The 16,004-nt window shown below is 46.7% G+C and overlaps 1 pseudogene; it reads right to left on the reverse strand.

Annotated features, from left to right (window-relative positions):
- The window catches only part of LOC147913611 (ER degradation-enhancing alpha-mannosidase-like protein 1 pseudogene), a 178,007-nt pseudogene extending 164,055 nt beyond the window's left edge, over positions 1-13,952 (reverse strand).
- Between the last annotated feature and the right edge of the window lie 2,052 nt (positions 13,953-16,004).

The raw sequence follows: 16,004 nt of genomic DNA on the forward strand, positions 1-16,004 counted from the left end.
ATGAAATCCAGCCATTTGTGACAACATGGATGGACATTGAGGATATTATGCAAAGTGAAATAAGTCAGAGGGAGAAGGTCAAATACCAAATGATCTCACTCATTAAGTAGTAGATAATAACAACAACAAACAAACACATAGAGGCAGAGATTGGGTTGGTGGTTGCCAGAGGGGAAGAGGGGATGGGGGAGGGCAAAAGGGATAATTTGGCACATGTGTGTGGTGATAGGTTGTAATTGGTATTTGGGTGGTGAACATGATGTAATCTATGCAGAAATAGAAGTATAATGATGTACATCTGAAATTTATACAATGTTATAAACCAATGTTACTGCAATAAACAAAAAATTAAAAAAAAAAAAGAATAAAACCAATCAGAGGAAAGCACAGTAAGACATAGAGATAAATAAAGACCAACTCCACACTGAATCCAAGTGGCCTGAAGCTGGTATAACCCATGCTGCCTCTACTCAATCATGTGCTTATTTGATAATGTTTGTCTCCACCAGACCAGGAATTCCCTGAGTATTGTGGTATCTCCAGGGTCCATCACATACAAGTTCTTCATAGATATTTGCTGACTGAATTAATCAATCAATGAAATAATGAAGGAACTACTTAAGACTGTCCCAGAAAATCTGGGTGAAAGCATGCCAGATCAATGTACTACTCACATTTTAGACAACACATGTAAATATCCACCAAAATCAATTGGATGCCCCCAGGTGTAAATGGGAGGAACAAGAAAGCTGGTTCTGCTTAGAAGTCAATATCCTTTTGCTCTCATAGTCTATGTCACTGTAATCATCTTTTCTCCAGAAAACAACAGAAGGCTGAGACTACATAGAACCCCCTTTAATCCATGTGGTTCATCCTCCAGGAGTTATTATTTAATCCCTCCTGGCTGACATAATTCCTTAATCCTGTGAAAATGCACCTGCCTACAAAAGTAATTAAGTGGAAAAGCTAATGGTGGATTTTCAAGCAACATGGCCCAAGGGGGTTTTCAGTAGCCCACAGATGACTCCATAAAAGAAACTGTTGAAGCTGCCTCTGCATAAAGCATCCCTGTTGTCAGAGTGTGGGCACCTCGTCTTCCCAAACTCCTCTCCCAGGTATTCTGCAGGTGGAGTTGGATGAAGCCTCTGCTCTACCCTTCCATCCCAGTAGCTGTGGAATTCCAAGAACACGTGGAGGCTCCATATGACACTGAGGATCAGCCCACTCCAATGTTAGTCCTAGTTGAAGACCCTCTCTTGTTACTCAGCCAGGACTTCATAAAGAGGGATCAGTTGTTGTAGCCTGTTCCCTGTGAAGGGTCCCTCTTTACCTAACCTTCCCTTTGCTGTCAGAGCCTTTTGTGAATGTTTCCATTAGAGCAACCATTGCATTATAATAAGGACAGTGATAATCATATTAATAATGGTAGCTCACGCTTACTAAATATTTACATTTTGCTGAGAACTCTTCTTAGTGCTTTATTACATTCATTTCTTTCTCCTTACGCCTATCCTGTGAGACAGGGACAATTATTACCATCACCTCCAATGTACAGAAGATAAAACTGAGACACAGAGGTTAAGCACCTTGCATAAGATCATGCAGCTAGTGTCTGGAGGAACTGGGAGGTAAACCTGGCTTCAGGGCTCTTAACCACTAGGCTAGACAGTCTCTAGAAGATGGTGGCTTTTGCTGTCAGCATTTGCCACTAGGTGGTAAGCCTGTTACAGGTAGGGACAGTGCCTGTAATATAATTTTTCATTGTGCTCTCTTGACCCAGTTTTGGCCCCTGGCTAGGGGCTGGCCTGATCCCATTCTTGATCAGTCAAGTAAGTTCACTCCCCAACCATTTCCCTTATCAGACTATCACACTGGCACCCATCCTAATTGCGCCAGGGCCAGGCACCATACAACTAGGGGCAACACTTATGCCCCAGAGCCCCAAAAAAGTATTGGCCAATCCACAGGGAGCCCACAAAACCTAGCTAACCCCACCCCACTCGCCACACTTGAGCTACCCCATATGGTTCCAGATTACTGTCACCCTGTCCCTGGTGTGACCCCCGTGTGGCCCTGTCTGGCAGCACTCTCTCATTTGGAGCTATAAATAAGAAAGAGTTCTGCCTTTCATTTCTCCAGGCATCAGTGTGCTGTGTCCCACCACCAAAAGAATCTTTAAATCATATAAACCAGTGCATTATTCATCTCCTTGAACCTTCTAGCACCACAGACAGGACTTGGTGGCAGAAAGAGAGAGAGGGAGAGAGAACGGGAAGGAAGGAAGGAAGGAAGGAGGAAGGAAGGAAGGAAGGAGCGAGGGAGGGAGGGAAGGAAGGAAGGAAGAGAGAAGGAAGGGAGGGAGGGAGGGAGGAAGGAAGGAAGGAAGGAAGGAGGGAGGGAGGGAGGGAGGGAGGGAGGGAGGGGAAGGAAGGAAGGAAGGAAGGAAGGAAGGAAGGAAGGAAGGAAGGAAGGAAGGAAGGAAGGAGGGAAGGAAGGAAGGAAATGATGAGATTCCAGGAGACACAGAGCCAGTCACAGGCAGCATTGCTGTTGCCTGGCCATCTCTTCATAGACTGTGACACACAGTCCAGTGTACGTTCACTCTACTGTTGATCAATAAAGTGCTCAAGTCTAGGTGTCCAAATTGGGTTTGGTACTCAATTTCTGAGTTCCTGATGGGAAGAACACCATGATGGTTAAAGGTCAAGTACTGGACTCAAAATCCAACTCTACCACCTACTAGCTTTGTGCCTAAGGACACATTATTTAAACTTCAATGAACCTTGGCTTTCCTTTCTGTGTAATAGGAGATCATAATCCCTACCTCAAAGGGCTTATGGGAACATTTAAAGCTGTGAAGAACGTAAAGCGCTGAGTGTCTGGCACAAATGGCAGGCCCTGGTGTGTCCTCTGGGGAGCCATGTGGGTCTTCCAGGAGAGCAGGAAACCCAGAGAAGTGAAGCACCCCTTCCTGTTCCGGGCTCACACAGGAATAAGGCAGAAGCACTTTTGTGCTCCTTGCATCCAACATGTGCTGGGTGTAGTCACATATTTCCTTCACATCTTCAGGAGGAATTGTGAGTCATTAACTGATAATCAGAGACGTTAAATGACTCCTTTAAAACTCGCAAACCTATTAAGTGGGGGCACCAAGATTCAAACCCAGCATTGTCTCCCTCTGCATCTTTCTGTGAAGTTTTTGATCACCTTCTACTACCCACCTCTGCGTCTGTCCTCCCGGGGGCCACGGGGGATATCCTCATTGTCTGGGGTGAACAGGATGAGAGGCAGAAACACGTGTCCTATCGCTGCTCTTGCCAGGGTTTTGTTGATAATCAGTCTCACCAAAGAAGTATTAATGTGCAATCAGGAAACATTTGGCTCCTGGCTGGGCTCCACTGACCTGCCTGATGCAGTCTGATTTGTCCCCCACCCTGGACCCTCACTTAATCCTCACTCTTGATTCACTCGCATCTTGAATTCAACGGCTGCTGCCCGTTGTGTGTAGTTGAAAGGATGAATGGGTGCTTCTGCCCTGGAACCCCCACCATCCCCTCCCCTGGAATCCCTGAGGGCATTCTCTACCCGGTGGGCGCTGGCCTGAGAAAGGAGTAGCAGGTGTGACTTACAATGTCAATTTTCACGACATTGAATCCAGATCATCAGGATTGAATCAAGATCATCAATGTAGCCTCCTACGCCTCTTCCCCTCACTACCCCACCATTGGCTATTTGTTGACCTAATCCGCAAGGATTAGATTAAACCCCTTCTCAGTGTACATGAAGAGGCAGACTAACACAGTAATGGAGATGGATTTGGAGTGAGACGGATATAGGTCTAGCCATGATTCTACCACATACTAGTTTAACCTCTTGGAGCTTTAGTTTCCTCAGCTGTAGAATGGTGATAGTAAGAGTTCCTACCTCACAAGTTTGTTGTGAGGATTAGATGAGATACTGTATATCTTTAAGGATTATTTTTATCTGAATGTCATAGTGACCTAACCAAAATAGGTGGATTTTTCTCATTAAACAAGAAACACAGAGGTAGGTAGTATATGACACCATCACCGTCAAGGCCTAGATCCTTTTGTTTTCCTGCACTGTCATCCTTAGCATGGGTTTCTTTTCCTCTTGATCCCAAGACAGCTGCTGCATCCTGACCATTATATCCACATTCCAGGAAGAAAGTGAGAGAAAGTAAAGGCAAAAGGCCAGTTTTCCTGGAAGCACCGTCAAATGGACCTCTATCCTTGTCTCATTGGTCAGAACTGTATCACATGGCCACTGTTAGCCACCGAAAATCCTGGGAATGTTTTTTTTCTGTGCGCAGTTATTCTGAACAAAATCACAGACCTGTTAATAAGGCATAAAGAGAGAATGAACATAAGTATGCAATTAGCAGTATCTGACATAGTAGGAGGAGCACTCTACGCAGTTTCTGACATGTGATAAATGCCTAACAAGGGTTAGCCATTATGACGGTGATAATAATTTATGATCTTATACAATCCTGGAGCCTGACCCTGAAGCCACATTTATCCCATTTATATCCAGGCCCCATCATCCTCCTGAGCTCCTGCCAGTATCATCTGACCATAGGTTCTGTTTTCTTTGCCCCGGTTGCTGCTCATAATCAGCCTGTTGTGGTTTTAAGTGTCTCCAAGGACCCCTAGTCCCATCATCTGCTGCCACGCACTGCCTCCTTGTCTAATCTGCCTGGCTTGTATCGTGGGCTATCCAATCACTAGACAGGCACAGAAGTCCTCCTATGAAGTCAATAGAAAGCCTAGATGAGAAACAAGGACCCCTCCCAGCGTCACTTGTTCTTGATACGTCAGGAGTCACATAGAAGCTGGAAGATGCTCTTCTTTGGACCCACTCCAGTCCCTGTACTGGCCACATGCCCCCGTCACCAGGAAACTGACTGAGGGAGCATTGTAGAGAGTGGGTGGAGAGCTCCCTGGGGTCTGTGCTCAGCTGCAGACACTATGGAAGCCACTTGTGCAGCCAGAGCAATCCCCATACAAACATTGCTGCAACAAACATCCATATCCGAGTTTTCTTGTGTAAGAGTTTCTCTAAAGTGCAAACCTAGGAGTGAAATGCATGGCCATTGACTGTGCCCATCTTTAACTTAGACTATATATTTTCAAATTACCAAAGTCATCATTCAAATTTACAGTTGCACCAGCTGTGGATAAGATATTCAGTTTCTCATAATTCTCACTAACACTTAATATTGTTGGACTTTTTAATGTTTTGCAATTAAAAGTATGTGAAATAGTGTCTCTTTGATATACTTTACATTTTCATGATTCCTGAGGGGATGGGCATCTTTTTACATATCTCCACTCATAACCTATAGAATCTCAAAGGCACTATTCATGTTTAACTATGTTTTCCAGAGTATAACTATGGATTTTGATATGCAGAGGAGAAAATTCCATTTATTTATGAGACCCAGCCCTCCCCAGGTACAGTAAAAACATAGCAAGTTTGCTGTGAAGAGCTGTGAATCTGCACTGGGGTTCTTTGAGCTGGGACTCAGGAATCCAGGTCCAGGGAAAGAGAGCTGGTGGGGAGCCAGGTGAAGAGACAACAAAGAAACCAGAATTCCAAACGAGGAGCCATCAGCAGAGCAGCACTCAGATTACTCATATTAGACTCCAGCCAGGGTCCAAACAGGATCCTAGGGGTTCTAAACTGGAGTTGGAATCCGAGATGGTTTACAAATCAGGTTCCTGACAAAGATAAAGTTGAGAGTTGGATGGCTGGGCAGCCAGGAGCCAGAGATTCTGTATAAGTTAGTCCAAGCAGGGCAGCATCCCCTAACCATGGAATAATAGCTCATAAAGGAAAGATTGTTGGAACCGGAGAACGGGAGACGCATGGCCTGTCTGGAACAGGTCTTGTGGAGGAACGGGCACGTGGAAGGACCAGGTTGGCAAGCACCTGTTGGTTAGTGAGAGGGGTGCAATGTGGCAGAGACTATTTGCCTACTCCATATCAATTCTCTCCTCTTCCTTTAAAAGCGATCCCCTATTTTATTTGGGTTAACCACACGCCCAGTGAAAATATTACTTTTCCAAGCCTGCCTTTGCCGCTAGGCTTGGCCAATAAGTTGTAAGCGGAAGTCATTGAGTGAAGCTTCTGGTAGATCTCTTTAAAGGGGCTTACTCAGGAGGAATCGATATTTGCCACTTGCTCTTTCTCTTCTTGCTTGGAATGTGCCATGAAGGCTGGAGCTCCAGCAGCTGTCGTATGACTTTGAGGGTTGTAGAATAGAAAGCAGAAGATCCCTAATGACTCAGGAAACTGTCAAATCGACCCTAAAGTACTTATATTTTATTTCTTTTATGAGAAAAAAAAATGTCCCTAATTTGTTTAAGGCACTGTAAATGGGTCTAGTTAGTAGCAAAGCGGAATAAGGTATTTAGAGATTCACTGGAATCTCAGCACAGTTGAGGATATATGAGGAGAGGAGACGTTAACGAGAGACATAGAGGATCAATACAAGGTTCCGTTTAACATCTGAAAGATACGTGAGCAAAGGCTGCAACTCCTGTTTGGGCTTTGCCTCTTTACATGCGACACCACGCTGGTCTGGTCAGTAACAGTCAAGGCTTTCTCAATAGACATAATCACTTGGCTTTAGAAATGATTCCAACTTTCCAAATCCAATCTAGAAATTCCAACCTTCTCATTTTACAGATGGGGAAATTGAGTTACAGAGAGAGGATATTATGCGCCCAAGGTTATAGGGCAACACACTAAAGCCGGGTTTCTTGACTGCTTCCAATACCCTGCCCCTGGTGCCTCAGCATCCCTACCTCTAAAATAAGAAGATTGGAGTAGAGTGCCTTCCAAATGCTTTATTATCCTGGGAAACCAGGCTTCTAAGTATGGAGCGAGCCCTGCGTGCATACTGGGCACTATTTCCATAGACATGACCCTCCCATTGACATAGAAATTCTGGCACTCCTTCAAATTCATTAAAATGGGATTTTTGCTGCATTTACCTTGTGCCTGAGCAATAACCATTTTCACTCTGGGGCATTTGTTCTCAAGGAATTTCCACATCCTATTGTTGGTTGGATGTAATGAGCTGCCCCAAAATGTGGTGCAAAGAGTTTGCTTATGCTGAAAACGAAAAGAGCTTCAAGCTTTTGCCTTGAACTCCTTTGGCCCATACCCCTGCCCTCTCGTCCTTGTCGGCATTGACGCCTACCCTGCTCCCGACCCACCTCAGCTCTGGGAGTGTTCAGGTCACCCTGGCATATGTCCTTCCACGGCCAGTTTGGGAGTGAAGGTCACTGGGACTGGTGGGGAGATGGAGCAGGGACTATGCTGGTTTGGACTGCGCTGGTCGGGTGAACACTGAGTGGACACCTGCATGTGATGTGAGAGCTCAGTCCAAAGGGAGAAACAGCTTCCGAGTTTATTTTGAAGGCTCTCACTACCACTCAGGGCCTGCCACATCCAGGTCTCTGGGACAGGTCAGACATTCACCCTGGAAGCCAGTTTCCATACTTCCAGGAGGTCTGCTCCTAAACAGAGCCATTTGGAAGAATCAGAGGCGAGGTCAAGAGTGAGGGCAGAGGTGCCATGGGATCCCTGTGACCAGCACTGACTCGTCTCTGTTAGTCTTTGTTGACCATCAGCTGCAGGAGGGCTGGAGGAAGGAGGACGGGAGGGATGTGGGCCAAAGTGGGCAGAATATACAATGGATCAGGACTCAGGCCAAACAGACTGAGACCCATATGGATGTCTAGAATCAGGCTTGGGGGCCTGGACTCCAGGAAGAACAGCTGTTAGGACCTCCTTATGGGTGGGAGGAGTCCTGTCCTCTCACAGATCTCAACTCAGATGCCTGGAGCCTGCAGATTGGAAACATAAATGACGGGTAACATAGCTCTATGATGATGGCGACTGTAACAAACTGGAGGATGTGTGCCCCCTCCAACAATGTTCCAATGACCTGTTTGCCGAAACATCAATCTGGCTAGATAAAATGCAGCCACATGCAGACTAAGAAACTGTAACCTCTGATGAGGTGGGTGGATTTTGAGAGGCAGAGAAACTTGCAATTTGGAGGCTACCTCAGTCCCCAGGCTTTGTATCTGGTGTCCTGGATCCAGCATCTGACGAGCATCACAAGGTCCAAAAGGCAAGACTGATGGCCAGCGCCCATTCGGTCATTAATTTATTCAGCACTTATTGATCAGCTGCTCTGTGCCAGACCATGTGCTGGGCACTGGGGACACAGAGACAGACAAGGAGGGACAATGGATGTGGCATCAGGGAGGGTGACTTTATTCCAAGCACCTTTGGGCAGGAACCGAGGCTGCTGATGAGGACTGGTTCCAGGACAGGAAGAACAGGTAAGCGCCTCTGTGGAGTCAGCCTTGAGGACCTGAGAAGGACCAAAGCGGGAGCCCCTGCTTGGGAATCCTGCTCTAGAGATAAAACCAGTGCAGAGCTGTGCAGCCGTGATTAGCCAAGTGAGGGAGGCGGATCCAATTAAAGCGGCCTCCACAGGAATTTAACAAGCACAGGAAAGTTTACAGAGACAGCTCCCTATTGGAGAACACGGCCTCATTTCTGAGCTTTGAAACGTTTGATGTTGGACATTTGACTTGGTTCCAAGTTCCCAGCCAGCTCTGCAGAGGCCCTCGTCCCAGGGAGCAGCCTTTGAAGCAGCCAGGGCTGTCAATGGAGTTGTACTAATTAGGCAACAGGAGTGGCCTCAAATGCCTGTCCTCATTTGCAATTCAGTGTGTCTTTAATTTGCCAAAAAAAAAAAAAATCCTCTCTGTAAAATTATATCCAGGTTGGTGAGAGAGACAATCTCGACTACCATTTACAAGGCACTTAGAGTACCAGGCAGTGGCTAAACATCCTACACACACACGATGCAGGCAGGCATTATGCCTTTGGTCCCCATTTTACAGATAGGGAAACGGAGGCTCAGGGAAATGAAATACTCACCCAATGGTCGCACAGCAGGTAAAGGACAAAGTCTGGATTTCCGTCACTACCTTTATAGCAGTGCCTTACCTTCCCTTTGGGAAACATCCTCGCCCAGTCACGGTAATGTGATTTGGGTGTGAGTGACCCCACTGCTGATTCCAGGAGTAGACATGTGACACTGGCTTGGCTAATCAGAATATTCCATCTTCCTGGTTTTATCAATTGGCTCAGGGATGCATATGACCCGCTTTCAGCCAATGAGAATTGATGTGACCTCTTTTGCAGCAATAAATGGGAAAGATGAGCTCTCTTTCTGCTGAACGTGTCAAGTGTGAGCTATGAGAATGGCGACCCCATAGAGAAAGTCAGCCGGGAGTCAAGACAATTCACACTAAGCAGTGCTAAGAAGCAGAGAAAGAGGATACAAGAGATCTAGTCCTGGCCATATTGTTTGAACCTCTGGATACAGCCATACCTGAGGCCTGATCTTTGCATTTACGTGAGAGTCCAAGAAATCCTTTATTGTTTAAGTCACTTGCAATTGAGTTTCTGTTTCTTGGAAACACAGGCAACACAGAGAAGCATAGGTAACACAGAGCAAAAGATCTTTGTCTAAATCAGAGCCTAAGCCAGATCTGGACCAGGACTCTTCTTCACTGTCGAGAGCATTTCTTCTCTTTTTATTGAAGTGTAACATATACTGTATATCTGTACATCTACATTTATGCAGGGAGAGAGGGAAAGAGAGTGCACAAATTGTCAGTGTGCAGCTCAGTGAACATCTACAGATTGAACACACTGTGTACCCAGCCCCCAGAGCCCGTCTGCCCCTGCTTCCAGTCACCACCCCCTCCAAGAGTAGCCACTCTCCTCATTTCTCACATCACAGGTTGGTTTTGCCTGTTGTTTGTTGGCTGGTTGGTTGGTTTTATTTTATTTTGTTCACAAATCTGCAGTCTGGGCAGGAGAGGGACAGCTTGTCTCTGCTCTACTCAGTCTCAGTGGGGACAGCTCAGAGGCCGGGGCTGCGGTCAGCTGGAGACTCATCCCGTGTGTGAGGCCTGGTCCAGAAAGACTCAGACAGTGGCTGGAACTCTTCTGACGTCTCTCTCTGTCTCTGTGTGGTCTCCCCAGCCCAACACCCTCAGGGTCGTCCAACTCCTTCCACGGCAGTTCAGGGCTCCGAAGGTGCGTGTCCTAGAGAGAGTGCCAGGCTGAAGCTGGAGCGCATATTTGACCCGCCTAGGAAGTCACGCAGCTTCCCTTCCAGCATAGTCACAGGCCCGCCCAGATTCAGGGAGGCAAACAGGTCCTCACCCGTCAGTGGAGAGGTGTCAATGCCATGTGGCAGGAAGATGTTTTCTGACTGATCTTGAACTTTATGTAAATGGAATCAATGTTCTTTTGTGGCTGCCTTCTTTCACACAATACTTTATTTACGAGATTATCTGTTATTGTGGGTTTTTGTATTTCATTCAGTCCCATTTGTTACAAACTGAATGTTCATATCCCCCAAAATCCATATGTGGAAATCCTAACACCCACTGTGAAGGTGTCGGGAGGCAGGGCCTTTGGGAGGTGATTCTGTCCACCGAGGGTGGAGCTCTCATGAATGGGATTAGTGCCCTTATCAAAGGGACCCCAGAGAGCTCTCTAGACCCTTTCACCAGGTAAGGACAGAGCAAGAAGACTGCCACCTATGAACCAGGAAACCAGCGCTCACCAGACACCAAATCTGCTGGGTGCTTGATCTTAACTTCCCGGCCTCTATAACCGTGAGAAATAAATGTTTAAGTCACCCAGTCTGTGGTATTTTGCTGATGCAGTTAACTGGCACTACAGAGCAATATATTCCACTGTGTGACTGTCCTGCGTATTCTTATCCATTGTACTGGGTGGACATTTGGGCCCTTTTCATTCGGGCATTATGAACAGTGCTACTCTGAACATTCTTGTGTGTGTCTTAGTGCCCATATGTACCCACTTCTATGAAAATGCCCGGTCCTAGGGTGTGTGTATGCTCCCCTTAGGAGACCCTGAGAAGGAGTTTTCTTTAGTGGTTGTCGTACAAATGCACACTCCTTCCAGCAGTGTGAGAGAGTCCTGGCTGTCCCATGTCCTCACCAACACTTGTATTTTCTTTTTTTTTTTCAACCACTCTGGTGGGTGTGAACAGTCTGGTGTTCTTTTAAGTGTACCGATTTTCACCAACCTGAGACCATGCCCCGCATTTTGTAGATATCAAAAAAGTTTGCAAATAAAAGAGTGATTGAATGGCTGTGAGTTAGGCACCCTGGACTCCTGCAAGAAATATCACCATGAACTTCTAGGCCCCAACTGCAGTCAAAGATTGATGAGTGCTCCCTTATTAGAGGAATATGAGGATGCATCTGTCAACACCTTTTTGGTCTCTGGTTATTATTTTTTGCCCCATGGCCTGTCATTCTTTTAAACTCAGCCCTGGAGACATCAAGAGCCTCAGGGAAGAGTTTTAGAGCAGAAAAAGCAGAAAAAATGCTTTTGGAGTATCAAAAAAAAAAAAAATACTGGCAAGCCCTGGAGATTTTGGAAGACTATAAGATCCAAATAATCTTTTTTACCCCAAACCTCCAAGAACAGTAGAAGAGTCCAGAACTGAGGAAGAGGGGATAAAGAGGAAAGACTGGGATCGGGGGTGTGGTCGGCAGAAAATAGCCTCCCCCTTAAGATGTCCATGTCCTAAACCCTGTGCCCTGTGAATATGTGACCTTACATGGCAAAAGGGACTTTGCAGATGTGATTAAGTTAAGGATCTGGAGATGGGAGATTATCCTGGACTATCTGGGTGGGCCCAGTGCAATCACAAGGGTCTTAATAAGAGGGAGACAGGAGGGTCAGAGTCAGAGAAGGAGATGTGATGAGGGAAGCAGAGGGCAGAGTGGTGTGACTGCTGGCCTTGAAGATGGAGGAAGGAGCCATGAGCCAAGGAAGAAGGTGGCCTCTAGAGGCTAGAAAAGGCAAGGAAACAGATTCTCCCCTCAAGTCTTCAGAAGGAATGCAGTCCTGTCGACAGCTTGATTTGAGCCCAGGGAGAACTATTTTGGACTTCTAGCCTTCAGAACTGGAAGATAATAAATCTGTACTTGTTTAAGCCAGCAAATTTGTGCTGATTTGTTGCAGCAGCAATATGAAACTAACTCAGGGCGAGAGGTAAGTAAAGCTCAGGGGAAAACAAAGCAAGACGTGGTGGGTCTCACGGAGAGGGACAGATTCAGCATCCTGTGCCACCAACCTTCTCTCAGAGGAGGGCTGGCCAAGGCCGAGTGGCCAAATAGGGCTGAGTCACTCCCCAGCTCCAGTGCCCGCTGGTGTGGGCCTCCCTGAGAGCACTGGTCAGGGCAGCATTCAGTGACCTGCTCACCATCCAGTAGGGTTGGTGTCCATCTGCTCCATTATTCGATCCACACTCAGCTTGGCTCTGTCTGGACAGTCACCTTTCCCCAACCTGCGGGGCTCATATGCTTCATCTCTGAGAGCTAGAGGAAGGCTGGCCCTGGGCGCCTGCTGGGCAGAGGTTGGACAGAACCCTCCACCCTACCTGTATGTGTGCAGAGTACACAGGCCCAGCTCAACAGAGTCCCAGTGCTGGGACAGTGGCAAGTCACCACCTCATTGCCACTAGGAGGCCTTGAGACCCAAAGGAGCTACAAGTAAGGTGGGCTTGCAAAACTGTCAGCTGGCTTCCTCCATCCCTGCCCTTCCTATTGAACATTCTCAACAACGAAACAATAATAGAAACAAACAAACAACAAAAGCGAAAGGAGAAGATGTGGTGGTCTCCAGAGTGTGTCTGGCCCTGCGCCTTCATCGTATGGAGGGGGAACTGAGTCATCCAGGGGATGTGGCCTCTCAGTAGGGGTTGGACGGATGCAGAGTGGAGCCTGGCCACCTAATGTCTGGTCGAGAGTTTTTTCCACTACACTACGCTGCCCAGAGTCATATTTTAAACTCACACACTTATTTTGTTGTTGTTGTTGTTACCAAACTACAAGCAATGTAATATGATTATAAATCTCCGAGGCATGGACTGGCATTACTTTCGAGCTTTGTTTTTTCATCTAACTGATTTTAGCAGGCCCACAGTATTTTAATGTGTATTTCACCTTTATTTGATTTCATGGACAATTGGTTCTTTCACACAGCAAAAGAAAATAAAAAAGAGTATTTTCCCCTTCTTCCCAGCATGCACATTTCTCGGGGAAAGGAAGTCCATTAGAGTGTGGGAGGCCAACCTGGGGGGCCCATCTCCCCATCCCTAAGGATATTAACATGCTTGTCACATACTCCAGACACTCTCCCGGATGCAGCCCCGAAAGCGAACGCTGAAATTTGGGCAAGGGTTGGGGGCCAGCAGATCACCGCCGCCTAGCCTCTGCAGGGCAAGAAAAACCAAGCATTAGGGCTGAACAGATTCTTCTTGACAATATGGGAGAGTTGAAATCAACAGGAAACAGGTTCATTGAAAAAGGCAGGAATGGGATGTGAGAAGCAAGGCAATTCAGCATCATCATTCTCTCCCATGACCTCCCATGACTGGAGGTTAGAAATTTATACCTGGGTACCGTTCTCAGCATAGCAGAGGGGAGCTTCTTACAGGGTAGCTGGAAGGATCCTCCCCTGAAAACTCAAAAGGAAAGGGCTTTTCCCACCTGGATAGAGTTTAAGAATGAATAATAATAATAATAATAATAAACACATCAACTAATGTTTGACAAACACTTACCAGGTTTCAGAGGTTCTACTAAGAATTCTCATGCATTATTTCACCAATCTGCTGCTTAACCACCTTATGAGGTAGGTGCTATCATCGTCCTTACTTTACAGACGTGGAAAGCGAGGCTCCCAGGGGTTAAGACACAGCCAAGATCACCAGTCTTTAGGTGGATGATCCGGGATTTAAGTCCAAGCTGTGTGGCTCCAAAGTCCATGATTTTGACCATGATTCTGTACGCCCTGTTTCTACAACTGGGTTAAGTTGGTATTGCTCTTCCCATTTTAAAGATGAGGAAACTGAGGCTCAGAATATTTAAGTGAGGGTCAACGGAGGTAGGACCCAACTCAGGACTGGATTATTGCTGGAACTTCTGAGAAAGATATCTCGTCTCTCCACTAGGGTTGCTAAGCTTTGTGTAGGTGAGCCCCAAGGTCTTGGGCCATCTTATATAGTCTGAAAATTTAGCCATCTCCTAGGAAAGCGGGGCAAAGAGGTGCCTTGGAATCAGCAATGCCTGCAGCCAGCTCTACTCCCATAAGCTGATGAAATCACTCTTTGGCTTAATTCAACGTGAGCTGGCAGGCTGCCTATGTTCTGTTTGCCATCTGGATTCACAGAACTCCTCCCTCCCTCACTGCCCTGGGAGGCTGACCGCTATGGACTTCATCACCAGCTCCCAAGGCTTCTGGCTTCCACTAGGATTTGGCCAACAGGGCACCGTGGCTGGGAATTGGAGGGAGCGGGGAGAGTGAGGCGAGATGTTTATGCCCTGGCTCCCCGACTGCAGAATCATTGAGAGTGGTCTGGATAACCTCACCCAGAGGTAAGAGATAGCCCCCTCCTCACCACCCCCCTCTCTCCTTCTCTCTCTCTTTGGGATCTGGTAATAGCTCCTTTCTCTTGCCACTTCAGGCGGCGGTGTAGTAATGTGCCCCGCGGATACTATTCCCTCCAGTGCTGCCCTAACCCTTGTGGTTTCCTTTATAGCTGCTTCACACACGTTTGTAAACAGTTCCTTTATTAAACTCTACTCATATTACCCAAATTGAGTGTTCCATCTGCTTCCAGCTGAGATCCTGACTGATACAGATGGTTTTCTGTCACTTACAACCAATAATCCCAATTATTACTGGAAATAAAATATTTCAAGTGCCTACTTTATGGCGAGCATTGTGTTAAGTCCCTCACTTACATGATTCCATTCACTTCTCACAATAACCTCCTTAGCTTGTCCCACAGGCCTTTATAAAAGGGCTCTGTTTACTTCTCTGGCCCAGTGTTTTTTACACCTGCTAACACCGAATTACTTTTTGGTCTCTTTGCATAGGTGGTTCCTTTTACACATACACTCCCATCTCTACTCACACTGCCTTTCCTGATGCATTCCTAGCCCTTCCTTAAGGCACTGCTCAAAAGTCACCTCCTCTTTGAAGCGCGCCTTGCTATGTAACTCCTCTAAGCAAAGTATGTCTTCCCCTCTTAGTTGCATCATGTGGGTCACCCTACAACCAGAGAGCTTAAGGAATTCTAAAACAATTTTCTGCTAAAGAAATGATCACTCCCACAAGAATGGGAGCAACTTGAGGGGAGGGAATGCATCTGGTCCTTCTCTCTCTTCCTAATGCTTAACAAAGTGCCTGGCATGTAGCAGCTACATGGTGGCAAGTATGTGAGGCAGGCAGGCAATCAGGAAGAGGGAGAAAAGAAGGGAGAGAAGGAGGGAGAGAAGGAGAGAGGCCTCCAAGTTACTGATGGAAGCCCAGAGTTAATACTAAATTATGGCAGAACTTGTGCAAGGAGGTTTTCAGGGTTCCGGAAACAAAAACTTGCTTGTAGGGAGTGTAGCCCAGTTCTACCACCTTAATTGAATTTAATTTTCTGAGTGCCAGTTCTACATCAAGACGTTATTCCAACAGACTGTGACCAGTTAGCTGTTGAGGCCATGTCTTCTCAGGTCAACACAAAGTCTGGCGCCATCTGTGGGGCGTTGAGGACCCCAAGGTCACCCACCAGAGATTCCCCATCCTGGCCCAGCAACGCTGATCCCACCCTTCCCTTTAAGCCAACAGGAGAGGCAGCTGGAAGAGAGACTTTCTCCCAATACCCTCCCTCCATCCATCAGCTTTGCCACACGCAGAGGCCACTGCCTTCTCTCCACACCACTAAATGCCAAGCCATTGATTGACTGCAACACTCAATTTCAACCCAGCAGAGGACCTGGCAGGCCTTTGATCAATATTTTCCACAACAGACCACTTCCCTATGATAAATGCACCAG

The sequence above is a fragment of the Ceratotherium simum genome, chromosome 26, assembly GCF_057802395.1.
Source record: "Ceratotherium simum simum isolate JZ-2026a chromosome 26, ASM5780239v1, whole genome shotgun sequence".
In the NCBI taxonomy this organism is placed as follows: domain Eukaryota; kingdom Metazoa; phylum Chordata; class Mammalia; order Perissodactyla; family Rhinocerotidae; genus Ceratotherium; species Ceratotherium simum.